This window comes from Rhinolophus hipposideros (assembly GCF_964194185.1).
Source record: "Rhinolophus hipposideros genome assembly, chromosome: 21".
Taxonomy (NCBI): domain Eukaryota; kingdom Metazoa; phylum Chordata; class Mammalia; order Chiroptera; family Rhinolophidae; genus Rhinolophus; species Rhinolophus hipposideros.
This window is the reverse complement of record NC_138067.1, coordinates 1,452,251-1,478,956: the sequence shown is the minus strand read 5'-3', so window position 1 is coordinate 1,478,956 and position 26,706 is coordinate 1,452,251. Positions and strand designations below refer to the sequence as shown.

Sequence of the window (26,706 nt, the reverse complement as noted above, 5' to 3'; positions counted from 1 at the left end):
GCCTGTCACTTCCAGGACACGACGTCCGTCACGTGAGAGAAGTGAGGCTCAGACGGGCTGCCCCACCTCAGGGCAGCGTGCAGAGGACCCGCTCCGGCAGCAGGCGAGCCGAGTCTGGGTTCCAGCTTTGCCGTTTGTGGCTGTGACCTTGGTCAAGTTGCTCTGTTTGCTGAGCGGCAGGTTCCTCGTGGGGGCGATACAAGAATGGACCCCACGTGACTGCACAGGGTCAGGCACATAAAGGACTCGGCACTTTTGGGGGGCTCCATCCTGGCCATTACATGGGAGCCACGAGCTCAGAGCGGCAGGTTTAGTTGTCGTCTTAATTATACCCAGAAAATTACTAACTAAGTTCCATCCTTGGAGTGGAAGGCAGCTTAGAGAGTGAAAATGAGAGGCCAAGTGTTTTGCCCCGATGCCGTGACTCCTAAGTGCTTTTCCCACGATAGCTCTAGCAGTTGGCTATTGTTGTGTAATAAAGCACCCCAAGTTTAGTGGTTCAAATGACAACAATCTCTGTTTTCTTTCTCACGGGGCTTTGGGTCGGCTGGGTGACTTGGCTGGTCCCAGCCAGGCTCCACTGACCTCAGCCGGACTTGCTCAGGCCTCTGCGGCTGGCTAGCAGGCGGCTGGGTGCTGGCTGGGCCAGGGTGGCCTTGGCTGGGCTCACTTGGTTGTGTCCCGTCATTTCTCCTCCTCCAGCAGGCTGGCCTGGGCTGGCTCTCGTGTCAGAGGCAGGGGTCCACGAGAGCCATGGAAATACACAGGCCCTTTGGCATGACTGCTTGCATCGAGTTGTTGTCCCACTGGCCAAAGCGTGTCCCGTGGCCAAGCCCGTGGCAGGGGACTAGTGAAGAGTGTGGATTCTGGGAGGCAAGGAAATTGCAGCCACGAGTGCAATCGATCCATCTCTTTCTGTCCCCAAACCCCCAAGGGGCACACAGAGTGCTGGGGACAGTGATGAGGATGGGATGGAGTCCCATGTCTGAGATGCTATTTTAATTCCTTCAACCTCACTGTGGAGAGATGTCCTCTGTGGTCTTCTGGTGTGTTCTGAGGTCTTTCCTGCAGTAGCCTGCTTTGCCACTGCTGGACACGTCCTTCCCGTGAAGGAAGATCCCTTCGTCCTGTGTGGCAGACTTGCTCTTTCAGGATGGCCTTGGAGAGGGTTCGTGGCTTCCTGACTCCCAAAGACATGGTGGCAAGTGCCGTGCAGGAGACCCTGGCAGCCTTACCCCTGCCCCCACCGGCTCCCTCTGCCTCCCCCACCGGCTCCCTCTGCCCCTCCCTGCCCCCACCGGCTCCCTCTGCCCCCCCCACCGGCTCCCTCTGCCTCCCCCCGCCCCCACCGGCTCCCTCTGCCCCCCCCCCCCGCCCCCACCGGCTCCCTCTGCCCCCCCACCGGCTCCCTCTGCCCCTCCCCGCCCCCACCAGCTCCCTCTGCCCCCCCCACCGGCTCCCTCTGCCCCCCCCACCGGCTCCCTCTGCCCCTCCCCGCCCCCACCAGCTCCCTCTGCCCCCCCACCGGCTCCCTCTGCCCCTCCCACCGGCTCCCTCTGCGCCCCCCACCGGCTCCCTCTGCCCCCCCAACCCCCCTCTTGACCCCAAGAGAACCGGCTTTCACACAGTGGTTCTGGGGTGGACATGAGTTCTAGTTTCCCTCGTCAGCCGACACTCAGAAACACGCTCCCTGCTGCCCCCCCATTGAAGTCTGAGTCTCCTTGGACTTTCGAGGATTGAACTGCAGTAAAGATCCTGCTCCTAAGAGACCTGGAGTCTGCATGTCCTCAGAATGTGCCTCCTATCCCTGGTGGGGAGCAGACAGTATCACCCCAGTGAACATGGGGTGCTCGGATGGCTGGGATCAGAGACCTGACAAGCAGCAAGTAGTGAGACGCACCTTTGTGCACAGGCAGGAGCTCTGTGTGTGGAGTGAGGTACACGCGTGTGCCTCTGGGCGTGTGGGGAAGACCTGGGAACTGAACCCCTCTTCAGCTTCTTCAGAGAAGGGCTGGGCTGGCGCGGGAGCCTGACAAGGAGCCAACGGTGCGTGGGAAGTGGCCATCGGTGTCCTCTCTGGTCAGCTTCCCAGGACCCATGGGGGCTGCAAACCAGTGGGGGCTTGGGGAATCCCAGCTCTTCCCCAGGCTGTAGATGCCGCTGCCTTTCCTTTGGCCTTTCTTTCTCACCTGGACATCCAGGTCATCAGGGCAATCCCAGCTCCTGGTCCCTTTCCCAGTGCTCCCTGCTCTGCCACCCCACAGAGCCCCTGGTCCGAGCCCCGGACTGCAAGCCTCTGCAGATCAGACCAGAGCAGAGGTGGTGCCCACACGCAGTGGGTGGCCATGGTGACCAGCAAGCTCAGAGTTTTCTGAGACCTGTGAGAGCCCACCCTCCCTCGTTTAATCTGTACATGTTCTCCACAGAAGAAACTGTGTTCGCTGCTTGCTTTCGTCCCAGATCCGAGATCTCATTGGAACTTAGAGAAGATCTCTCAAAAGCCACTATACAAGGCGAGACATGATCTTAGGAAAAGAAGTAATAACCAGCTATTAAGATGAACTGATGTCCCTGCCTCTGCATTTATAGTGGACAGTTACAGCTACTTGTCATGGTTGAAGGTTTTGCTTTGAGGACCAGAGATGGCTCTTGCAGGGGCCAGAACAGGCCAGGACCAGCTGGCAGCGCTATGTCCCTCTGTAGGGGGAGTTTCAGGGCCTCTAGAGATGAGAAGCAGGGTCGGAAGGGAATGAAGAAGTTAGGTCCTGACACAGGTACCAGGAAACCCCAGGCAGCGGGGCATCCGGGGGCCCCAAAGGGGCTGGATGGGATCGGGAAGAGGCTGTGAGTCCAGGTGAAGGGGCTTTGGGCCTCATCCGTGGTAGTAAGGAGCCACCATGGGCTCCAGGTGCTGGGCGCTGGGAAAACAACGCCACGTGGCAGCTCAGGGGACCGGCAGTGAGCTCAGTGGGCAGAGCACCCAGCAGTAGGGACCTCGGCTCTTTTGAGAACCTGCCACCAAGGGAGGAGACTTTATGGCCGAAACACTTGAAAACAATTTTTATTTATACCCTGCAGCTTCCAAAGTTTCAATGTCTGATGACCTGGGTTCTCACGTAAATTCCTTCATTGACCTGGGGTAAGTCTTGAACCCTTTCTAGGCCACAGGTGTCCTCTCTGTGCTAGGAGGGGTGGAACTAGGCAGTCCCTACAGGCCTGATGGTCACGGGCCTGATGGAAGGAACTTTTAGCCACTGAGTGACATTGCTAAGGCCAGAGGTGTGGGGGGGAAACCACAAGAGTGGGGTCTCCTGGCAAGCCACGGGCCCACTGGCTGATGTCATAGGGAGGACAGGGCTCAGTACCTCTGGCCCTTCTCTGGGCCAGTGGGGCCCTGACAGCAGCTTCTCCCGGCTGCAGAGCCTTTGCAAGGAGGAGAGGTCGTGGGCAGGGCCAGAGCGCCAGGCAGGTGCCTCACCTTTTACAGAAGGGCATCCTGGAGGAAGGGGGTGGCTTTGGGATGCGTGTGGGCCCGGCACACAACTCATCCAAGACACTTGATGGGCACTGGCTCTTGGAGCTCACTTAGTGAAAGTGAACGCTTCCTTCTAGAATTGGGGCGACGGGCTGGCCCCCAAGGCTGGGCTCCTGCATGCAGCCCAGCTCCACACCTCCTTATGGGCCTGGGCAAGTAAAGCCTCGCAGCTTCCGCTCTATGTACGCTCTCAACCCCTGGCAGGGGGTGGACGGGGGTCGGTGGCAGGCAAGCTGTTGGTGAAGGGCTGTGGGCTTGGTCTGGGTGTGGTGGAAGAGTGGCTTCCTTCTCGTCCTACCTTCTCTGTGGTGTCGCAGCGTCCCTGATTGAATACACGTGTGTGGCTGTACGTTTATACAAAGGACACTTCAGACTGTCCACTGTCCCGTGGGGACGTGGCCTGGAACAGCCGCCAGCTCCTCCTTGCCGAGTCAGGACCAGCCTGCAGGACTGACCCTCTTTGCTGCTTAACAAGCCTTTCAGAACCGCGGTCTCCCCTGCCTGACTCCTCATAATTTCTCAAGTCTGAATCTTGGAGAACCTGCATCTTTGATGTCTTCTTTTAACTGTCTGAAGTCTAGGAGTTCATCTTTTCTCTCGGATCAAAACTACCTTCACACACAGTCGTAAACATGGTGAGAATGACCAAGACGAGGCCGGCTGCTTCGTGTACAGCAGTGCTGGTGTTAGCAGCGACAGAAAGGGCTGCTTGCTGTACCCACGCCCGGGAGGGACTGGAGTCAGCATGAGGTCTGCAATCAATGTACTCTCGCTCACGGCAGTGTCTGGCACACAGTAGGCCCTCAGAAAATACCGTAGAATCATGAATGAAGGAATGGATGGATAACAAATGACAAATGAATGAACAAACAATTCTTCTGGCTTGACAGGCATGGCTATTGATGGGGACTGCAGAGCGGTGAATGTGGCTCTGCTGCCCAGAAGGGCTGTCCAGAGGGTCTTTGGGAACATTACCAGAAGTCCAAGAAGCAGCCCCTTCACGCACAGAAAGTGCCCGATGGCTCTGAGTGGGATGATTTTGCTCAGTGTCACCAGCTGTTTTCACATTGAGAATCGAGTCGGCCCAGGCTGCCTACGTATAAGCCTCTGTTCCAGGCAGCCCAGGCCTACTCCGTCACCACACCCCGCTTTTTCACTTTTGCTCTGCGTTTTCCAGTCTCCCCTCGTTGCATCTCCTTTGCCCCCTTCCCACATCACCTACCCAACATTTAGACCAGGCCTCTGCAAGCCTTGTTCACCCTTGGCCACACAGGTCTCCTCCCACATGGTGACATGGGACATTCCCTCATTGTCTGCACCACACAGCAAGCAAGACGTTTGCAACATCACCATCAGCCTTTGTGACACTGCAGTGGAAAGTGCTGAGGCTCATTTCTTTGTTTGTTCAAGAAAAGGGCATTGAGCTCCTGTTCTACGGCAGGTGCTGTCCCAGGCACTTGGGACGTGTCAGTCAACAAGCCCCCCCAAACTGCCCTCCCCCCAAACCCCTCACCTCTTGGAGCTTACTTAGTCAGTGGGACCCAGCTCTTCCACTTGGCAGCAATGTACCTTTGGTTAAGTTACAAGGTATTTCTAAGACTGAGGTTTTTTTTGCTTTGTTTTGTTTTTTTTTTTTAACTTTTTTTTTATTAAATTTATTGGGGTGACAATTGTTAGTAAATTTACATAGATTTCAGGTGTACAATTCTGTATTACATCATCTATAAATCCCATTGTGTGTTCACCACCCAGAGTCAGTTCTCCTTCCATCACCATATATTTGATCCCCCTTACCCTCATCTTGGAGCTTACAAGCCCATCATCTCTGCTACTGGGTTGATTTGAGGGAGAGAATGAAATACGGGACGCAGTGGCCAGGCTCTGTGCCCAGCCCCCTGCTTATCTGGGTTCTGCCCCTCTCTGCCGAGCCAAGACCAGCACTGCTGTACATGAAGCAGCCAGCCTCGTCTTGGTCATTCTCAGTATGTTTACGACTGTGTGTGAAGGCAGTTTTGATGGAAGAGATTCTAGCAGGCTCCAGGCTTGGGGATGTTCTTCTATCTGTTGGGGCAACGGGGAGAGTGGAAAGCCCGTAGCTGGGTGCCTGTATGGGCTGGTCAGCAAGAAGACCCAGCCTCCATGCTGCACTGCATGTCCACAGCCACACAGGACCTTCCTGGAGTCAGCTCCTGGGGCCAATCTCCCAGAGAAGGACACAGCTGCAATTCAGAGCCCAGAGGGCAATTGAAGGAGCTGGCGGAGGAACAGCAAAGGGCACTTTTGAAAACCAACCCAGAAAACCAGACGCTTCCTTCCTTTCTTCTCCTTGTGGCACTGGTGTCATTTCCAATACCGAGTAGCACTTCTGAAAAGGTGCTCCTGGGTAGCCAACTTGTAGAGGATGGCCATAAACAGGTAAATTATTTGCAATCACTTCTTGAGGCAATTGTACCTTCTGGAAATTAATTACATTTTCAACACAGTTAGCCTGATTTTTGCCTCCCTGTAAAACACTGTGTGGATTGAGTATCATGAGTATTAGAGGGTATTTAATATGCGGTATTGTCGTCCGAGAAACATTTGTCAACATTATATAATAATCTATGATCAAAACATAGAAACTTGTTAACTCTTGGAGTCAGTTGCTTTCTAACTGTACAACTGAAATTCATTTAAAAGTAAATCAAAGTCAAGGGACGAGATTCAATTAAAATTAGTTTAAAGCATAGAAAAGAAATGATTCTCAAGGATATAACTCAGCACACTGTTATTACCCACTTTATCTTATGCTGTAACTGAAACACCAACCCAAAAGATCCCTATGTGAGGGGAGGGCACATTTTGTGCACCTGCCACAGTTCTGTCCACACACTTCCTGAGAAAAGATTTGAAAGGAGCTAAGATGCCTTTTTCTTGCATATCCTCCACCAGCCATTTCCACGACGGCTACTTTTCTGGACTGAGGCAGAGCCGAAATCCAATTAAAAAGCTTTCTTTGTTTTCTTCCCTTCAATCTTTGAGTATGCATGCTGTCTCACTGATAGCGAGATCTCAGCAGAGAAATTAACTTCAATAATCTATGGATTACAAGACATATCAAACCTTCAAAGCAACCTGATGTCAGACCTATTCTCAGAAGGCTTTAAACGACTTTAACAGTTAACAACGGATGATAGGATGCACTTCCCGCCCTGTCAGCGCGGTGGGCCTCACTCTCCCACCCTCCCCGCATGGTAAGGATGGAAGCGTGTCCTCCGCCCCCACGCGAAGCTCACAGGGCCCCGCCCCAGCGCCCGGCATCCACTTCCGGTGTGGACTTCGGTGCAGCAGGGGTGGCGACTCAAGGCGCAAGGTAAGGGCCCAGCTGGCGGTGCTGGGCAGCCTCCCCAGCGAGCGGTCATCCACTCGCCTCCGTTATTGTCCACTGACTGCTGGTCCTCAGCTGCAGCCTGGAGAGGTCAGTCCCTGAGCGACCTGAGAGGTTGTGTTGTGGGTGTTGCATTCGGTTGGGGGCACGGCCCCATCTGCCAGGCCGTGGCTGTGGGCCTGGGGCTCACCTCCCTGCAAGGTGGAGCGCCGTGCGATGGGACGGCGTGTGCGGAGAAGCTGTCCTGACCTGCTTATTCCCCGCTAGGTGTGCAGCCTGCAGCCGTGCTGAGGTCCAGGAGGTTAAGTGGGCATTGCTTTTGTAATTGGTGCGTCCCGAAGGCCCTTCTGTTTGCTAACTTACTGGCCGTGGCTGCACCGTGGCCTTGCCACTTGTGGGGCTGCTCCTCCTGTGGGTGTCCCACGAGATGGCATACGCCGCAGCTGCAAAGTGCACTCAGGCTTCCTCCACGAGCAACACGTGGCTTCCCGGGAGCTCCCTCGGCGGCAGCTGTGCCGGGAATCACAGACGCACCTGCGGGCTGGAGTTCAGCGTGAGTGCGAGCCTCACCAGCTCATGCAGCCGGCGGCGGCCGCTCTGGGGGACAGTGCCCTCGCAGGACAAGCAGGGTGTCCTGGCACCTGACCACGGGTGTCCCCAGGGCAGCAGCAAGCCAGGCCCCGTCCAGCGCCCAGGTTTTCCTGAGACCCTGCTGCGCTCAAGGTAACATCAGTAGAAGCTGAGTGTTCTGGTTTTGTGGTCAGCCGTAGGACCAGGTGTTGTTCCCTCGGGCCTGAGATGGACAGACTGGAGCTCAGCCAAAGGCGAGAGAGGATGGGGGGTCTGGAGCCGCAGTGCCCAGCGTGGGGCCCACGCATTCACCTGGGGTCCACAGGAGGGTCAGGTGCCTGCGCCCACAGAAGCATGGGAAATGAACGCCCTTTCCAGTTCTCTTCTGAGCTTTCTGATTAGAACCCAGAAGAAATATTAGTTTGGTGCTGCTCCATCTTTGATGCCTGTCCTGCATTTGCTAGTTGTGGTTTTAACCAGAGAGGGGAGGGATGTCTGAGGTCCCAGGGCCTGTCGGCAGTCGCTTCTTTCCTAGCTCTCCTGCATTCACTGCTCCCTCAGTGTCACGGTTTTCCAGTCATGTCATGTAATGCTGGGTATCGTCTACGGTTCTGACACAGTGCTTCTTTTTAGAATAAATGTATTAAAGAGTAAAAAGAGCTAGTTTCTTTTAAAAAGTAAGGAAATACAAGTGCAGGTGACGTGAGAACCTGGTGAGAATCTCAGAAGTGTTGTGAAAGCAGCAGTCTGGAAACACTGACATAGTGTAAGAACCTGCAGGCCCGAGGGCTTGGTGGTGGAGGTGGGAGTGTCTCGGGGGCCCATGGGAGCTGGAGGACACCAGGCGTGGGTCCAGAGCGGGAACGGACCTCCTGTGGCTTAGCGCCTTCGCCCCTGGGAGGACGCTCTTGGCGGTGGCCCTGCCTGGAGGGTCGGGCTCTGCCTGCCCCCTGAGGACCCTGCAGACCCGGGACTCTGTGCAGGAGACTTCTGTTGCTCTGGAGACCACGGGGGGCAGTGATATTGGCTGTTCTTGCTGCAGATGCCAACTGTAGTCACCCTTCCCTTATGTACGTTGCTTAAGCAATGAGGAGTTTCCAGGACTTCCTTGTGAAATCGAGGGGTCCAACCACAGCCCTTGTTTCTCTTCGGCTGCCCTTGCTGCTGAAAGGACTTGTCCTGATCCCCAGTGTCTCCTCCTAGGGACAGTCCCCAGGCTGTGGACGCCTGAGAGTATACCATGAATGGTTATCTGGGGGTGAAGAATAGATAGGGGGTCAGGAAGGGAACCAACAGGGACGCGTGACCAAGCTGGCGGCCGTGCTGGGACATCCAGTGGGACTTCCGTACCACGGGACAGTGGGAGGCAACATGGGATGTGTTCAGAGTTAACCCAGGTGAGGAGCCAGGAGTTGGGCTGCTCACCGCTGCCTCTCTGTTCCGTGCGAGCTGAGGGTTGCTTCTCGGGGAATTAAGCCTGTGGCACGTCCAGCGGGCCCTGCCTGCATGCAGGCATAACGTGATTTCATGTCCAGAAAAATGTCTTCCGATGGACAGTCCCAGGTGTTCCCTCCCTGTGCCTTTGGCGGCAGAGCTGGGCATGGAGTGTTGTGAGTGGGGCGCTGTCAGCATCTGCCACACAGGTCTCCTTTCCAGATGGTGAAAAGCTGACTATTTGGAGCAAGCACACTGGGCCCATCCAGACGGCCCATTTCTGCGGGCCTGTCCGTCTTCTCTCCTGTGGGCTGTGAACCTTCTCCACAGGCCCTTCCATCCACCGCCATGACACCCTCAGTGGTCAGGGGAGCCGAGTGGTCAAGCTTGTTCCCCTGGGGCCCCTCCTTCCAGGGCACATGGCCCTGGTGTTGTGGGCCACGGAGAGTGGGTGACGGGAAAATCTTTCTTGGCTTCCAATGACTTTGCTTGGCCTCTGGTTTGGGGAAGGCAAGAGCTTCCAGCTTTGCTTTTCATGTCATCTCCGGGCAAGGGGTGCAGTGGCATATTTTAAACCCCTCCTTCCCGTTGTGCGCTGTCAGTTTGCAGCGTGGTGCTCTGTCCCCTGCAGGGCTGGGAGCAGGCTCCCCTCCTTCTGTACCACAGCCCCCGGAGGACAGACACGTGCCCAGCACACAGGCCGGGGCCTCACAGTACCAGCCACCTTCCAGGGCGCCTTTCCTCTCCCAGACCAGTGTCCCCAGCTATAGAGCGAGGGGCTTAGACTGGAGTGTCTCAGCGGACCCTCCCAGGTCTAGTGTTTGTTTTCTGTGCTTCTTCCTAAGCCAGCACTTACAAACAAAGCCTCTTTGATGGCCAGCTGTTTGCAAGAATGCTGGCTGTCGGGAAGGATGGATGAAACCCTTCCCAGGTAGCATGGAACCAGCAAATGTCAGGGGCAGCCTGCAGGAGGGAGGGGACCAAGGACGCTGGTGAGTCCCAAGTACACTGTCTGGTGCAGTGCCCAGATGTGCTCAGACAGGGAGCCCACACAGCTGGACCTGCTTCCCAGGCGGTCTGATGAGCGCTGACACACAACTGACAATTTAGGGCAGAAAGGCCAAGACAAACAGCCCCAGCGATGGTGGGGGAGAACTCAGACCAGCAGCAGACACCAGTGGGGGGAGAAATGGCCGTTCCTCTCGCGAAGACAGTGGTCAGGTTGGCGATGCCAGGGTAGGGGTCTGGGGCCGTCCTCCTGCTCACGGCGCCCTCCCTCACCTTTCCATTCAGCTGTCTCCCAGGGACCCTCCCCTCTGAGTCACAGCCAGTTCCCGTGCTGGAGCAAGTTGAGGACAGAATAGGCTGTGTTGGGCTTTCAATCACAAACTATAATTTTATTAAAATACAAGAGAAGTGCTCATCTCTCGGAGGGTTCACCGCCGCTTTGCAGCACTACCTAGGTGGCCTCAGAGAACTTCCAAAGTGCTGTCTGAAAGCTTTGCACTCCTTTGCTGAACAGGGGTGGAGGCGTTCCTCCTGCACTTTGGAAATCATTTGAATATTTATAAATTTAAGTATTTATTTTCACATTAAAATTAAAGCTCTATTGTCTTGCAACTAACCTGCCTTGTTCTGCCACTCCAAAACAAAGCCTTCTCTGGTCTGATAACTTTTATTTATAGATGGCAATAAGCATATTCAGCAGTATTATTATTCATAACCCTTGCACTAAATATCATAATCAGAATACAGACGTGCAGGGCGATTTCCATGCACAAGTCACTATGCTTCCAATTCTTACAAAGCAAAAATAGCATCCATTTTGGGATACATTATCCATTGGTGTTGCAGAAAGGTGTGGGGGGGTGGGGGCACAAAGGACTTCAAGGGGTAGAATTTGGAGAGACTGCTTCAATCCAGGGGAGCTCTGCACCCGGGAATGTGGTGAGATTTCCCATCCCCCTCTGGCAAGTTGTCTGGTGGCCTTTTGTGGGGCCCATTTTCAGGAGTCAGGCTGGTGGCTGTCTGGATTCGGAGTGTGGCTGGAAGAGTCAAGGCCTCCCTTGACCCTATTCCATCTCTTTGAGTGTCTTTACCTCTGTAGACTAAAGATGCAGCTTTTCAGAGAAGCGGCACTTTCGGGCTCAGCCCGCTAATTGACTGAACAAGACGCGGTCACACTTTACACACCATCCCATAATGGATTTTCATGTTTGTGAGTCCTAACTGGCTGTGGAAATGAAAAGCAAATGTCTCATAATCACAAATATCTTCTGGGTTATTTATTTTTTTCTAAACCCAAAGATTAAATCAACTTTACCCCCCAATTGCCAGCAAGTTCGTGGTTGTAGAGGAGCAAGAAATGACCGGGTGGCGGACATATCCGCTGTCGGCTGTTGAGCAAACACTTGTAAGTGGTTGTTTCCTAGCGCAAGTCCCTCACTTAGGTGTCCCATGAGTAACTGGTGTATTAAAGAAAGTGTGAAATAAACAGGGATAAAGCTTGCAACGCGTTTATTATTTGCTGAGGTTTTTCACCCATCCGTGCCACGGAGAAGCCGTCTTCAGGCTCAGCGTCTTCTCCCTCACACCTGGACCGGAACCCTTCTTTAAACCTGTTGTAGAAAGACCATTCTGCACATGCTCGGTCGAATGTCAACACCTGCAGCCTGGTGGGCCGCAGCACGGGGCACAAAGCGGGTCAGCAATGCTGCGTCTGTCACCGGAGGGAGCTGGCCGAGTGCTGTCCACGCGAGTCCGTGGGGCCTCCCAGCACCTGCAGGCTTCTGATGCCTTGGTGTCACGTCCGATTCCTGGCCAATCCCCGCTTCATTAGCCACCACCCCCCGTAAATAGTAACCATGTCCTTGAAACTCCAGCGAGGCTCCTGCTGGTGGGTGCGGGCAGCCAGGAGGAACCCGGCGCGCAGTGCTGGTGCGGCCCGCGGCCCAGGTGTGTGGACGTGTGCGGCGGTTCCACAAACCTGCCAAAGGCCCAGGAGCCCTTTGCGTCCCCTGGCCAGGGAGGGCCCCAGAGGTGCCGCTCTCAGAAACAGAGCATTTCCTAACACGGAAGCAGGCGCGAGGAGCCCGGTGTGCCTCCTTGGCAAGGCAAGAGCCTTCTAGTCTTTGGGGACACCCGCCCTGGCTCCGACAGCTCCTGGCAAGCTGGCAGAGCGCCGAGTTTTGCTGGCCTTTGTCTCTCCCTGGAACTTGACAACTCTCTGAAGGGAGATAAGCTGCTGGTTCAAGGGGTGGTCACTTAGCGACCCTGCTGTGACCTCCCAGATAGCCTTGGTCTTCAGATCTGGGGCCTGGCAGCCTGGCAGAACTTCAGCATTTGGAAGGCATGAGACAGCTAGACAGAGTGAACCTTTCAAAATAGGCCCACCAGACTACGAGAAGACAAAAAACGAGGCTGGCCCTCCAAATAGCAAGTGTCCTCAGAGAAGCCAGTATGGAAGGGTATGACCAGTGGCCCCATCTCTGTCTCATAAGACTGTCTGTGCCACACACAGTGTCTCTCATGGGGCCATGTGAGCTGCACAGCAGCACGAATGTCCATACCCCGTCCAAGTTGGGTGCAAGGCCCTTTCCTAAGTTTCGCCAGAGGGCGGGCACAGGTGTTTAGCATTGCGGCCCTGAGGGCTATTTGCCTTTGTCCCCACTGCTGTCACTATGCCCAGTACCATGAAATGTCCGTCTGGGCCAGCCTCCCTGCGTCCACATCTCCTTACTGCACCTGTGGGTACCCGCAGAACAGCCGGGTCTCCAGGCTGCCCTCCAGGCCAGGGCCGGGACACACGAGTCTCAGGATGGTCTGCCTGCCACCCTCCTCCCCAGTTTCCTTCTTGGCATAACTGGTAACAAATTGCTTGACTCAGCACATGATACTGGTTATGATGAATTAAATAGCTTGACCAGATCAGTGGGCCCTTGTCCCCCGGATGCCTGGCAGCCAGCTGGAGGGGCCAGGGGCACCTCCGGGCCCTGGGTGGGGGAGGGCTGTTCCACACCCCTAGGAAGCGGCCATCTGCCCTGCTTCTTCCCTCCCACCTTCTTCTCTCTAGCTCAGCAGAGAAACTACCAGAACCTGCGTTTGATTCAGGGAAAACTGAAGCCAGTCTGCGTCAGTCTGGCACAGAGGAGCAGTGTCGAAGGGCCTGGGTGTGGGTGTGAGGTGTGACATTTGGGGCACCCGAGACCCCTTCCAGGTTTTCCCCTGGGAGCCTCTCTGACCCTGGGGCCCAAAAGCACATGGCCAAGGACTCATGCCTGCATGCCCAGTGCTGTCCTGTTGATGTTCCTCTCTGTCACATACTCCCTGGGTGTCGGCAGGTGCAGTGGGGCACAGCAGAGAAATGGTTCCCCACTGGGCCAGGGCACCTCCACCCAGAGCCAGTGTGGAGCTGGGCCAGCCCAGCCTGAGGACTCAGGGGTGTGATTGCAGGCTGGCCCCCCACTTTCTGGGGGGGCCAGCCAATGGACACTGCCCCATAACTGGCCCTCCTCAGGACATGGGGACAGTGTAGGACCTGCCATTCTCGATGGACTCTGCGTGTCTGTCCCTCTGACTGCCTTCTCCAAGCAGGTTGTCTGCACAGAACCCGGTCTCCGGCTTTTTCAAAACCCTAGCCCTGCTGGGTGTCATTGGCTCCTACTGTAGTTGAAGGTGGGCGTTTGAGGGTCTCACCCCCTCCTTGCTGGGCTTTCCTGGCCACTTGCATGTGACAAGGCGAGAGGGGGCCTGCCTTCCTTGGGGCTGCGTGTTCTCTGGGATAAGGGTCGGGGAAAGGAGGCCCTCACTTTGAAGGCTTGCTCTCTGCCGCCCTCACCACGGGCGCGTTCCCACCAGAACCAGGGTAAAGACTGGCTGTGGGACACGCTGTGCTTTCTGCTTATAGAACCAACGTGGCTGAGCTATTTTGGGCAACCATTTAAATAAAAGCCAATTTGACTAAAGAGCAAAATACATTCTACCAAATGACGACGGCGAAAGGGCAGAGCTTGGAAAGGGAAAAGGAAAAGAAAAATAACACAGAGAGGGAGAGGGGAGAAAAAAGAAAATGCAAGGCATTCATTTTTCCTTTGTACTTTTTAATAAAAGAAATTTTCTGCTGCTAAAGTGACACATTAAGAGATGTACATGTCGTGGCGTTTAAAACACAATTAGATAACACCTTGTCAAATATCGCACTCCCTGTTGACAGCCCTGAGTGCAGGCACCTCCCTGGCCCGCCACTGGGGCAGGTGTCTCCCCGACGCCGGCAGCCCCGTCAGCCATTTTGCAGAAATGTTACTGTTTACCACTTTAATCATCAATCCACATCTAGTCACAACAATAAGTCAGAAGGAGCAGTAAATTATACTTGTTCAGCCCTGATGAGTTTGAACTGTTTTGCTGAAATTAACTGAAGTAATTATCTATTTTTCTAAAGCTGCAAAAAGAAGGAAAAAAAAAAGTAGTAATGTTCCATGGGGAGAAAGGCTGTGCAAGTCAGCGGCCGTGCAATATTTCAGGAAACGGTTTTTTTGGGTCTGATGACCACATAGGTTAGCTGAGGCTGTGAGACGGACGAGGCAGATCTCATAGGCTATATTCTCTCTCTGTATCTCTTTTAGCTAAAAAATCTTCGGAAAAGGCAGTGCCCTCGAGGCCACTTGTGTGTCGCCTAACGGGGCCTTGGATGAGCCATCACGTCCAGGCTGGTTCCCCCCACAGCGCAGGGGTTCACTGTGGGGGCGGGAGCTTTTGGACTTTCTGGGACCTTAAGTAAAAGGGGGGGCCTTCCATTGGGACTCATCTCCTCCATTTCCTCCACTGGCCAGTCTGGCCCTTCAGTCTTGGAGGACCCATGTCCCTACCCTGGCCACACCATGGTGGGGCCCACGGGGCACAGAGGCCACCCCGCCAGGGCTCAGAGGCCAACGGGTCCACTGATGGGTACCTGCGTCTCGCCTCCCCAAAGTGACCACAGCACCTGGGGCTTGGTCCCCTTGTGTGGGGGGACCAACACCTGCTTTAGGAACACACGGGTTGCGTGGCCTGACCAGCTTGGGGTTCTCCTTCTAGACCCACCCTGGCAGGTTACCTCAAGAGGTAAATGGGCTGTTAGGAGGTAATGGGACTGAAGGGATGGCACGAGGCTCAGCCCCTAAGCCATGCCTTGGTGCTACCCAGGAAGCCCGGCTGGGGTAGGATTCCCAACAGAGATGTTGGGCCAGAGTCCAGCTCCTGGCCCCTGGCCCCTCCCGGACCTTGGCGGAGTCGCTCTGGCTGCCGGGGTTTCTGAATTAGCTGTAACAGTCACGCTCGTTGAGTGGAATGAAGCCTTGTATGGGTACAGACCAGGTGTGGGCGTGGTCGGTCTGTCACCAATGGAGCTGCTAAAAGTCCCGCCCGTGTCCTGGCTTGAAGAATACAGAGGCTCTGAGCTGTGTCGCCTTCTGTACCCTCCAATAGCTTCACAGGAGTGCAGGCAATGCCAAAGGCACCCTCCTGCCCTATCGTCTTGACAGGAGTGTCCCCCAGACCCCACCTAGTGACGGGAGCTGCAGGTCCAGGACTCACCTTAAAGAAGGAGGACTGGGGGCCCAGGCACCCATCATGGAGAATCTCCACAGGGGCTCCAGTGCCCACGCAAATCCCTCTAAGCCCAGCCACTTAAAGAATTTTGAAAACCCCCTTTTAAAGCCGCACCAAATATACACCCTTGTCTAGATTCTTCAGAAACCTGGGGACTCCACTTTCTTCTCAATTTTCTGGGTAATTAAGGCAAAATTAAAGTAAAACAGACGGTTAGGTGTGGGGGAGGGAGCATGAAGCGTCCTTATCCACTCCATCTATCTAGGTAAGTCCTGGCCGCAGAAAAACTGCTCACCCTGCATGTCTGAGCTGGGCAAACATGATGGTCTCACTCGGCACGACACTGCTTTCTGTGACTCAAGGAGACAGACCAGCCACGCGCGAATCTGAAGTGCTAGCTTAAAACACCGTTTTCTGTTTTGTCTCCTCAGCTGATAGGCAAGTTTCTTGAAAAAGAATTCCCTCCTTCTTTCCCGCCCTCCCTCCACCTGTCTTTGCAAACTTCTGCCGGCCTCACCGGCCTTCAGACTACAACCTAGAAAGCGTGCTTGTTCATCCCTTCACACCTGAGCCATGTGCACCTTCGGACAAGGCAGAAACTGTAGATTCTTTTCTGATCACATGGAGAATGAGAGTTACCAGGGAGGCGCTGGATCTGGACAGACAAGGCCTGAGGAGGCTTGTAACTGTCACAAAGCGCCCGGCAGCCTGCAGGCGCTGGCCCTTCTCCTCAAAGGGTGGTCTGAGGACCACCCAAAAGCTGTCGGGTGCCCTTAGAACTGACGTGACAAGTCCCCTGAGGGTTTGATTCTTGCTCGTAGCTTGTGTGTCATGTTTATGACTGAACCGTGTTCACCAGGGTCACGGAGAAGAAGTTGTGACTCTGGGCCCGTATTCTACTCCCAAAGGTTCCTCATTGCTTATTAATCTTGGTTTGTAAACAGTGCAGACCCAAACGGGACCCAAGGTGCCGTCCGAGCTGGAGCTCAGGGACGGGATTGGAATCTGGGCTGCCGCTCTGCACCGGTCCTTTCTTCATGCATCTCACAGGGCTCTTGGGGACCCCCGGCCCCAGTCCTTCCTCCCGCTTCCCTGAACACGTGCTTACGGATCGGCTGGGGGGAGCAGAGAGGCTGGGGTGCCCAGGAGACCCTGGATGGGGAGGCAGCGAAGCGCCTGTGCCCTTGGGCCCAGACTGGGGGGGCGTGCCCGTGCTGTGTCCCCATTGCTCTTCGGTGGCTAGTGACAGACTCCAGAGTGGGATGGACGTGCAGAGGCCTCCAAGAGGTCAGGCATCAGACTCTTTGGCTTTAAGTTTTTCTGCAGAGAATTGAGTGTGGACCTACTGACAAGAGCTCTTTTGTCCCAGTGGCTCCTGGTCAGGTGAAGTGTCATCTCATTCGTTGTTTTTGTTGGTGACTGAGCAACTGCTTTCTGGTGTTACTTATGGAGTTTTCGTGAAGGAGGCGCCTCTGGCATTTCAACCTGGGCACTGTCTTTGGCTGGAGGGTCAGCACGCTAACCTGCCAGACCAGACTGAGGGGAGAACTAAGTCGGAAGAAAGGCTTTCCCCAGGTGCCCCGGGTTCTGAGGGCGGGGACACTGCCACCTAGAATCCTGCCTTTGGTGCGGGACCGCACAAAAAGCTCATCAGAGTGGGAAGTTTTAATTGACAGAAGGGGAAACTGAGGCCTGGAGAGAGAAGTGATCAGTGTGGACTCTGCACAGGTGGAGGTGTTCTCTCCGCGCAGTGTGGCTGCTGTGACCTGGGGTTTGGGGAACAAGCTGTGCCTGGGTGTTCCCGAGGGACCTGAATCTTGCCTTAGAAAAGCTGCTTAAAAATAATACTACCAAATCTGTCTCCACTGAGGATGACAGAGGATAGGCACGTGGCCCCCGCCCCACACAAGCAAGGAGAGGTGAGCGGCCGCAGGCACACAGGCTGGTAGGTGGCCCTTGATGGGTGACGGTCGTCTTGCGCCAGGCGTCCCTGATGTTCTGACACTCCCTTCCGTGCGCACACCGGCCTCCCGCTCGTCACTCAGGCCTCATGGCTTGGATTTGTGCTTGATGTCTGCCACGTGCCCTCGACTGGAAGCTGCAGGAGGGCATGACTGTGCACTGTAGTTACCCCTGAACCCCCAGGGCCTGACACAGTGCCTGGAATAGAGAAGAGGCGCTCAATAGAGACAGGCTGAGCGAATGAATGAATGAAAAACGGATGGGTGGATGGATGAATGACAGTGTTTTGTGAGCACAGGGATTGTCAACCCCACAGACCCTGTGGAACTCGCCCAGATGGCCCACGACCTTACAAAGCATTCTAAATGAACAAATAAGTGCTACGTGGTCACCTGTGAAAACATTGTGGACACCGTTTCTTAAGCCGGGTGGAGAGTAACCAGATAGTCAGCTCACTGGGATTAGCGTCTTATTGATCGTTTTTGATTATTTTTATATATTAAATATGTAACTCAAAATCAATTTAAATAAGAAATCAAGATGCCACCCATCTTATATACTGATGGGAGTAGAATTTAGTATGTTGTTGCAAACGACAATTTCATGAAACAGTACCGTACATAGTAAAATGTCTTTTGAAAAAAGCAAAATATCTTTCTAAAAAGTACGTGAGATCTGAAGCATCAGTTCCACTCCTAGAAATGGACACGAGGTCAGGAAGCGGGTGCTGGAGGGAGCAGGTCCAGTGTCCAACACACCTGTTTGTAAGAATGGAAACTACCCGGACATCCAGTGGTAGAAATTTATCGAATAATAGGTAAGGTACTAAAATAATAAACTTCTGTGGATAAATGTATAAGACTGCCAATAGCATGTTACTGGCTTTTTTTAATTTTAAAAAATATATTTAGAAAATTTCATTTTCCTAAAAATAGGAGCATTTGTAATATTATGCATGCATAGAAATATTTTGAAGTCTATATTCCAAGTCTATCTTCTATACTGGGGTGTTATTGCATATTTTTATAATGAGTGTATATTACATTGACGATAAGAAGAGTATCTTTTCATTTTGGAAAATATATAATCAAATAGCAATGTAGCTTTGAAAGAAGGCTGCTGAACGTCACGAAATGTCTGCGTGTTCTGTGAGAAGGATCAGCTTCCCTGGTTTCTTCCTTTCTTATCATCACAGGCACTCACGGTCCGCACACAAACGCCTCGTGAGTCAGCTTGGGGAAGTGAACTGGTTACTGTGTAATAGGAAGACAAGGTGTCAGAATTGAATCTGGGGGTCTGGGGAGATGCATCAAGGCAATGTTGTCGATTCAGAAGGCACAAACCATGCAGGGAGTTAGACCCACACCTGTATTTTTCACACCGAGTCACTGCGTTCTGGAGAGCGTGAGCGCCCCGCCTGAGGCTCAGCAAACCTGAGGCAGAGCCAGGCGTCCTGACGCCCAGCCCTCCATGCGGGCGTGGTTTTGCATGGGCAGCGCTTCTGGAACAGCTGCAAGTCCATACATGTCCCTCCAAAGGCAGCAGGTTTCCCAGGGTGCAGTCCACGCGTGTCGAAGCCGCTCAGACAGTCATTATGTGGTTAACGCTCTCCACGCTCTGGTGGGTCAGGGCTTTGATCAGCCCATTTTACAGGCGAGCAAACCCACTCTCCACCAGACGCCAGAGGAGGCTTTCTGACATCAGCGTGCCCAGCAGACAGTCTGTGTCTATGAGCACCCCGTCCCCACGACAGCTGTGACTGGCACCCCACCTTCTGTGTTTGTCCCCTAAGGGGACACGTTCAGAATGGCTTCCAAAGGACCCTGCTTGCTTCCCGTGTCCAGGGAGTCAGCTGCTGCAGAGGGAAAGAGTTGGCATTTGAAAAGCCAGGAGTGGAGGCAGGTGCCAAGGGCCTAGCAACCGGTCCTCTCTGGGATCCTGAGCTGCCATCACGTCCAGGCACATGGCAGGAGCAGATGTCACTAGGAAAATGTGGTGATGGGGACACACATCTCTCAGGGCCTCTGAAAGGCACCTTTACAAGGCTCAATGCCTTCTGCTGTCCTGGCACGTCCTGTGGCCTCTGGTCTTCATGGCTGAGGCGAGAAACCTGGTCTGCGGGGGCGGCCGGCTGCCAAGGAGTCTGCCCTGAGGCCTGGAGGGGCACTGAGCCCCTGAAGTCGGCAGTGTTCACACCACTGTCGAGGGACCACACCGTCCCTTCTCCCCCTAATGCCACGTCGAGGGTGGGGGAACAGAATTTACTCTATTTGAGGCACAGTGGTGGTCCCCCTTTTCACCGGGCTAGACGGTCATGAGGGAACAGCTGCACTGGGGAGACACAGGGAAGAATGGTCCTGACTGTGGATGGAATTGAGGGCCATGTGTGCAGGGGAGGGTGGTAGCGTCTTGGGCTCCACAGGCCACTCGTGTGCACCGTCGTCCAGCTGGGGCCCTCACTCACTGCGATCACGAGAAGGTCAGCCTCTCCATGCCTCAGTTTCCTTCTGTGTGAAAAGTGGGCTGTGTGATCACTGCCATGGAAGAAGTGGCTGGGTAGGAAGAGGATCTGTGTTAGAAAGTATAAGGTCTAAGAGGTGTGCTTGGCACATGGGGGACGCTGTCTGTGGAGGCCTAGGAACAGGTGGCCGAGGTGGCTGGAGTGGGGCTGCTGGCAGAAACAGAAAAGGGAAAGCAAAGTGAGGATGTGAAGACTGGGTGCGAAGGCTGGCCAGCTCCCCTGGGGTGACACAGCATGCTGCGCTGGCCAGGGCGCTGCTCTGCGTCTCCGCCCAAAGCTCGGCCTTCTGGACAAAGGCTTCTTCCTGTGCAGCTCCTCTCGCCTCCGTGCAGCTTCTCTCGCCTCCATGCAGCTCCTCTCGCCTCCGTGCAGCTCCTCTCACCTCTGTGCTGCTCCAGTATCACGGTTTTTGTTGGTCTTTGAACAGAAGCTCCCTGAATCACACACAGGGCAGGACACCCACATGCTCCTCTGACTGCGTGCCACTGGAATCTGCTTTCAAATATTTTTTTAAAGTTTATGTGTAATTTGCTTCACTTTAGAAAGTGCAGAATGAAGGTTTTTTGATGATATTTTGTGATGAAGGTATTTTAATGATTATTTTCATGATGAATTTTAATTTAGCTCTCCTTTGTTCATCAATATCTTTCACATCCCCTCATTACTTAAATATTTATATTTTAAACATAAAAGTAACATGATCTCGGGGAAATATTCCCTATGTTTATGCATCTAATATGGTAGAAATATATGTTTATGTATCACTGGTCTTACTCCTGTTCTGCAAATATGATCATCAGTCATCATGCGATAGAGATTTTCTGCAGTTTGCTTTTGTCACTTACAAAGAATGAAGTAGGTGTGGGAGCATTGACTTTAGTCTCAAGTGACACTGTTACCAGTCTCGTAGTATTCTGTTATGTCGCGTGCAATCATTTGTGTCACCAGCCAGGTATCTGTGTCCGAGCACACAGGGTAGGGAGTGGTCCCGAGTTTCTGTTACCACCACACCAAATACCTGTTGTATACTTGCACAATTGAATTGCACAATAAATTCGTACAAGAGGAATTGCAATTGCATTTTTAAATGGATTTATTTGCAATAATAGTTATAAAATCTTAAATGGTATGAGTTGCATGAAAATGGACTTTTTCATCTAGTGCCAGACCAGAAGAAACCTTGAAACCTAACAAAGATAATGTGAAGAGAGGAAATGGATTTCTAGGAAATATCTCCCCTGGGCTGTTGTTTTGTAAGTAACCATTTCCTGGGGCGACTAGGTGGGCGGTGGTTGGCTTGGGCATCTGCAAGTGTGAGAGACCCTGGAGGGTTTTGTGGGGTGACCTGGTGCTTTCGAAAGAGGGTTTGCAGGACAGGAGTCAGCTGGGGACCTTCAGGAGACTTGGCCAGGGCTGACTGCTGCAGCTCTTACAAGGCGCCCACTGTTTACCCAGCCGCGGGCTAGCAGACATTTGGATGAGCTGTGCTGGGTGGTGGTCTGGAAGGCTCTGATGCAGCTCAGAGTCCGGGCAGGGCTTGTTTCTGAGCTCTGAGGAGCTAGGTCCTGGCAGCCTGGGGACCAGGAGTCATCACCATCACACTTCTCCTCGTGGCTTTCGGAGGGGCTTGGACAGATCGTCAGAGGAGCTTCTGTGTAGGAAGCTCCCGTAATGCTCTCTTAAGAAACAGCAGGACCTCTGCTCCCTGTGATGTTGTGGCAGCTCCCTGAGGCCTCAGAAGTGGACATCAGGGGCAGAATTGCGCCTCAGAGCTGGGCACAGAGATGGGAACTGTCGGGCAGCCACTGAGGACATGACCTAATCCCCGTCTCAGAGCCCGGCGTCAGCCCGGAGCCCCCTCTGCTCCAGTTCCCCGCACGCATGGCCCTGGCACTAATACGGTATAATGTGAGGAGAGCGGAGGTGTGGGGTGTGGGGCGAACAGAAGTGGGGGGCCTCAGGCCACCCGGCGTACAAACAGGCGTCGCAGAGAAGCTGCCGTGGGGCCTCGTACCCTTCTCGCTGGTGCATTAGAACCCTCTGCTCTGCTCAGTTGGCAGAGACAGAAATAAGAAGGGTCTTTTCTAAAATGCAGTCGTATAAACCGTGTTTGTACGCTTACCACATAATCCTTAATTGCTTCCGCACTTTATGTGTGAAGAGCTTTGACTGCATTTCTGGATACTTAGAGAACTGAATAAGTCAGAAATTCTTCCTCTCTCTAAATTTGGGCACTGTGTGTAAGGGAGGGTTGGCTGGAAGGTTGGCGACATGGTGCACATTGTTTCTGAATAAATTTCCTTGGAGTCATTGATCCACTGAGTGTCAAATAAAATGTGATACCCACAAAATTCAAGTGCGACCCTGACAGTTTTCCAGTACTTAAAGTCATTGCCCTCCTGTTTAATAACAGTGTTTATAAAATTACTTTCTGATTGGCTAGGTCTGTGGCATGCTCGTGTCAATAACCTGCCTGCAAATATGTGCCTGTGGCCTTTGACCTTGGTTTTCAAAATAATTTTCATCTCTTAAGCGTGAACCAGTGCAGGCCCAGGAGTCAGGAGTCGCGGTTGCCAAGCACCAGCCTTCCTTGGCTGCTTGGCCCTGCGTCCTGGGATGTCCACTCTGGCTCCCTGGGCATCCTGGGGCGCCTAGGCTGGCACCCTGTTGAGGGTGGGTCTCGATTCTTGAGTGAGTGCCACATCCTCCGAAAGGGATCTGAGATCACCAAGCAGTCGGTGGTTTCAGAACCATTCATTCTACCTTTGCAGTGACCTTTATTCTCCAGATTTTATAGACGGACAGACGGGACTGTGAATGGCTGAGTCACTTTCTAAGACCACTCGGGTGGGGAGGACATGGATTTAGAGCTTGCCCTCTTCCCCAAACCCTATGGAGTATGGAGACTTGGCTGTCAGGATTTAGACTGGAGGCCAGGGTTCCCAGACCCTGAGGAGAACACGTAACATTGCTGTTCCTGAGCGGCTCCCTAATTTTTGAGGGACCACCGTCTCTTTGTCACGCAGAGCAACGGAGTGGCTGCCTGCCTTTCACTGAGCTACCTGGGGAGGGGGCTCACTGGTGAGGAGGGACCAGGCTTGTCCTCTCACCGTGAGGCCACATCTGGGGATTTCCTTTGGGATTTAACAACCGTCCGCCTATCAACTACTGTGCGTCTTTCACTATTGTCCCAGTGGGCCTTCCAGGAAGAATGTTTTTAAATTACTTTTTAAACTTTTTACTTTGAAATAGTATCAGACTTACACAAAGGGTTGCAAAACTAGTGCCACGTTCTCACATCCTAAACCTAGGTACCTTAAACGCCACCATCCTACATTTCTTCACTGTGGTTACCTAAACCAAGAAGTGAACCTTGATTCTCGTCACTAACCCAGCCCCTGTTCAGATGTCCCCAGCGTCCCACTGACACACTTTTCCTAGGCCAGGCCACAGGGCTGGGTCCTGCATTGCACCCAGTTGTCCTGTGTCTTTCGCCCCCTTCAGTCTGGGACAGTGCCTTAGGCGTCCTGTGTCCCACGACCTTGACATCTGAAGGGCACCGAGTGGCCAGCTGTCTGTGGAACACCCCTCAGTCTGGGCCTGCGTGTGGCTGTTTTCTCGTGGTTCCATCGAGATTGTGCACTTTAGGCAAAAATGCCGTGGGGTTGTGTCGTGTCTCGCAAGGGCATCACACAGGGGCCGCACGAGGCCCTGGTGTGTCTCTCCTGCTGAGGTGACTTCCAGTCACTTGGGTAAGATGGTGTCTTCCAGGTTCCTCAGCTATGGAGCCATCAGCTTTTCCTTTGTAATGAAGAACTGTCTTGGGGGACATACTTTGAGACAATGCAAACATCGTTTTCATTGCCACACTTTCGCCCCCTGATTTTTATATCCACTAGTGGGTCTTGCCTATAGCAATTATTCTGTGATGTTCTAGTTGAGATTTTTTGATTTCCCTTATTCCTTCTACATGTTTTAAATTGGAATTCTTCTGTAAGGAAAAGGTGCTCCTTCCCTCTCATTAGTCATTTGATTTTCTTTATCAGACTCACTGATATTTATTTCCTTCTATAGGTTACAAACCCATTACTATCATTATTTTGTTGCTCAGATTGTCACAGCTTTGGCCATGGGCAGCACTGGCAAATTGGACGTTCCTCCATTATTATCTGAGCACTCAGGAGGAGCTTTTGTCTGTTTTAATACATGCCCACCATGAAAACTCAAACTGGACAAAAAAGTCTACCTGTATAATGAAAGTGGATCTTCCTGTCCTCAAACTCAGGCCAACCCATTGCCAACCACCCAACAGTTAATGTGTGCACTTCAGTACATTTTCTGTGCAAACATATATGTGCATGCATATTAATTTTAAACACAATTTGAAGCATACTATAGACACCGTTCTGTTCCTTGCTTTGTTCCTTATCAATATATCATGCATGTCTTTCCACATCTTCCGTATTTTTGCTTATAGTTGCCGAGTTCCTAGTTCCTTTGTAGAAGTCCACCAAAAGTTACTTAACCACCCTCCTGTGGAATAATTATATAAATATGTGTGTTTGTTTACATGTGCATACGTGATACTCATGTATACAATATGTAATCTAATATATAGTATATGTATTATGTATAGTATATATATATTTTTCTCTCTTTTGCGACTGGCCACCTTTATGGTGTGTGTGTGTATGTGTGTGTGTGCATGTGCGTGTGCGAGCGAGAGAGAGAGAGAGAGAGAGAGAGAGAGAGAGAGAGAGAGAGAGAGGTTCCTATAAAACAAAATCAGAGAAAAAGAATTGCTTAGTCAAAGGAAGAAACCTTTGCCCATCTGATAGGTTTTCCATTGTTTTTATTTACATGTCTTTAATTATGAGTGACATTGAACACATTTCCATATGTTTATGTCATTTATATTTCCTTCTCTGCGAGTTGCCTTTTCATATCATTTGCCCCTTTTTTTCCCTGCTGAATGATTGATATCTTTCTCGCTGATTTGCAAGAGCGCATTATATATTAAGGAAATTAGCCCTTTTCTGTCATTTGTGTTATAAATATTTTTCCCAGTTTGTCATATGCCTTTTGATTTTGTTTATAATTTTTTTTTTTAATCATAGTGAGGTTTTAGATTTTTTTCTACTTAGATTTATCTGTCATATTATGGCTTCTGTGACTTACTCCCAGATTTTATATTAACCTCCATGTTATGTTTCATGATTATTTATATTTTTGGCCTTTACATACTTAATCATCTTGATTTTATTTGGGTGTAAGAAGTGAATTAGGGTTCCCGTTTTATGTTTTATCCTCTCCAACCCAATAGCTCAGTTGACTAAATACCATTTATTAAATAATTCTTTCTCCCACTGATTAAAAAAGGCCCTCTTATCATTTACTAAATTCTCAAATGCGTTTACATCCATTTCTGTCCATCCCTGTCCATCTATGGCTCTGTTACTCACTTGACCCGCCTGTTATTCCGTCTTCTGTCCCAAGTATGTTGGGGACTAGAGAATTCAGTGACGTGTCAGATAAGGCTTGTTCTTTTTCTTTTTCAGATTTTTGCTCTCCAGTTTTATATTTATTTTTACATGATCTTTGGTCTTAGTCTGAAAATTATTCTCCCCACAAAATACTCAGCAGAATTTTTTGAGGTGGTGAGGAAATACAGTAAACTTATAAATGTACAGGGACAATTAACGTTGTTATGACTTAGAATCTTACAGTCAAGAGCAGAATAGGGCTTCCTGTTTATGCTGTTCAATCATTGTAAACAATTGATTGTTTTCATTTATTTATACAGGCCCTAAAATTTATATGTAGGTTTATTTCTGGGTAGTCTCTCTCTCTCTCTCAGTCTCTCTCTCAATCTCTCTCTCTCTCTCAATCTCTCTCCCCTACATGTTGTATTGAATTGTAAATCAAATCTTTTCTTCAGTATGTTTTTCTAATTGGTTATTGTTTGGGTTAATCAAAAATACTGATTTTTGTATATTCATTTTACAACCAGCCACCTTTCCAAATTGTCTTATTTTTTCTAATATTTTTTTCAGCAGTTTCTCATAAGTCTTTTGGTATGGAATCATACTACACGCAAATAATAATAATCTTCCCTCTTTTTAACTAATTTAGAATCTCCTATCTATTCCTCTTTTCCACTGCAATGACTAATGTGTCTGAGAGGAATGTTCAGTGGCGGTGTGGGGGTGTTTCCACTGCGCTGTGTGTCATCAGCATTTCAGTGTCTGGTTATGTCCACGTTCCATGCACACCCATTTATGACGACTTGGTTGATTGTTCATTTTAATCGGCGATTTGTGTTTAAATTTATAAATGCCCCTTATGGATTTGTGGAGGTGATCAAACATTTTTCTCAGTTGGTTATATTAAAATATTAAAATAGTGACTCATAATGATTTCCGTATAGTGAAATAAACATCTTTTTATTTAAGGAATCAACTCTCTCTATTTGATTGAAAGCTGTTATTCTTTTTAATGTGCTCCTGCCAAAGTCTGCTGTTTAAAACATTGTTTAGGGTGTGTTGCATTGCTACTCAAAAGTAGGATTGATTTATGGTTTTCTTTTTTGATATCTTTGTCAGGTTTTGATATTAATGTCATACCACCTTCAAAAAAAGAATTAGAAGATTTTCCTTCTCTCTTTATGCTCTTAAACAGTTGAAGTAGCATTGGTGTCATCTGTCTTTTGAAGGATTGATAGGATTAACT

At 51.6% G+C, this 26,706-nt stretch overlaps 1 protein-coding gene across 3 annotated transcripts in view; it reads left to right on the top strand.

Moving 5' to 3' along the window:
• ZNF536 (zinc finger protein 536) overlaps positions 1 to 26,706 on the top strand; it is a 395,518-nt gene that overhangs the window by 291,685 nt on the left and 77,127 nt on the right. The window lies entirely within an intron of this gene.